The sequence below is a fragment of the Morone saxatilis genome, unplaced genomic scaffold (genome assembly GCF_004916995.1).
Source record: "Morone saxatilis isolate NCDOM2014 unplaced genomic scaffold, NCSU_SB_2.0 Contig8, whole genome shotgun sequence".
In the NCBI taxonomy this organism is placed as follows: Eukaryota; Metazoa; Chordata; class Actinopteri; family Moronidae; genus Morone; species Morone saxatilis.
The window spans coordinates 23,194-25,171 of record NW_023340257.1 but is presented as its reverse complement, the minus strand read 5'-3'; positions in this window follow the sequence as shown (position 1 = coordinate 25,171).

The window sequence follows — 1,978 nt, the reverse complement described above, 5'->3', positions numbered from 1 at the left end:
CTGGAAGGACCAACAGGGAAGACCAGTTTTGATGAAGACCAGAGGTGAATGGGGGGGAGCTGCATTCTAATAACAAACTGACTGTAGTAAAAGAAACATCTTTAAACTCTGTGCATTCTGGACTACTATAGAAACATGGTGGTTCAGCATTGCAGACTCCATGGAAGAGGATCTGCTCAAAAGGGGGCAGTGTGGGAACATGTGACCGCTCAATGATAATTGTAGCTTTCCTATTTATATTGACACCATATTTTAGTTTGTACAAAAATGGTAGACTAGGCTGAGATTGAAAGGAAATTGACATGAAAAAGTTCACTAGCATCATCTGAAGCTGGATGGCCCCCTACTTCGAATTCTGGCACCACTGGTTACATAGAGCCAAAAGTTACATAGTGCAAGAACAGGCAGACAGGGTGCAGAGTGGGAAAGACAGAGGCACGATTAACCCTATTAATTCAATTCAATTCAATTTTATTTGTATAGCGCCAATTCATAACCGAAGTTATCTCAGGACACTTTTCAAATAGAGGCAGGTCTAGACCCGAAACTCCTTTATAAAGCATTAATCTACAGAGACGGCCAACAGTACGCACCCCATGAGAAAACCTGCAGAAACTTGACAGACCCCTTCGGCCTAGGGTGGGTGTTCGTCCTGTCTCGACATTGTGAGAGAAGAGACAGACAGACAGACAGGTGCACAGCAACAACCAGTATGGTAATGGCCAGTGCTAAGGCAGGACCATAGCAGGAGGCTCCACCCAGGATGATAAGAACTGCGAGAGCGAGAAAGCCACAAGAACTCCCGGGAAGAATGAAGTTAGTAATAGGAATGCATTAATGGGACATGAAATGAGTGCAGAAAGAGAGAAAGAGAGGAGCTTCCCAGTGCCACCATTGGAAATCCTCCCCGATAGTCTAGGCCTATAGCAGCATAACTAAGGGATGGTTCAGGACTCACCTGATCCAGCCCTAACTATAAGCTTTATCAAAGAGGAATGTCTTAAGCCTACTCTTGAATGTGGTGGTATTACAACTCAGTGTTGCATCAAATAAAATCAAGCAAAAATGTTTTATGACTTTTAAATCTCTGACTATATCTGAATTCCTATTAAACATCCCTGTGTTGTAAGTGACAATAAAATAACCTTGAATCCTTAAACAGTTCTGTATGCAGAGATAGTGTGATGTGCTGTCCAAATAATAACAATCATTTTTAGTGATATACAAGGATTTTCAGCCTCATAGAAACCAGTATTTATTAAAATGTTTTTACTGCTGAAAGATGACAGAATGTCCTCTCACTAACTATTACATTATCCCTCATACAGGGGAAAATGACTACCAGCAAAATGAAGTCTTCCTGATGAATGATGACAGAACTACAGTCACTACAGAAGTAGTATCAGTCTGATCAGCTGCCTCGTTCAATCGCTTATTTGTAATAAAGACCTCCGTGAAGGCTGGTCTTGTAGCCTTGCTTATGTCTCACAAGAGATCCCTCCTAGCTCCTCCAAACAGAAATTTATGAAGTCATAATGGCAGAACCAAGGGTGGACCTATTGTTGTAGGAGTACAACAATACCGTTCTGAAACCTCTGGTTTCATATTGTGGCCATCACCATGGTGTTTTTTCAGGGCCAGTGGTAGTGACGTACTGCAAGTTGAGCTTTTCTTATTTGCTGTGCTTAGTTTCTACATGTCCTTAGAAGAAAACCTTAGCAGCTCGCACACACGGTTTCATATTACACATAAATGGACCAGTACTTGTATAGTCTTCCGACCACTCAAGCGCTTTTACACTACGTGCCACATTCACCCTTTCACACACATTCACACAGCGATGCAAAAGAAACTAACTCATTCATACACATTCACACACCAATGGTATGCATCGGGAGCAATCGGGGTTCAGTATCTTGCTCAAGGATACTTAGACATGTGGTGGGAGGAGCCAGGGATCAAACCAACAACCTTCTGA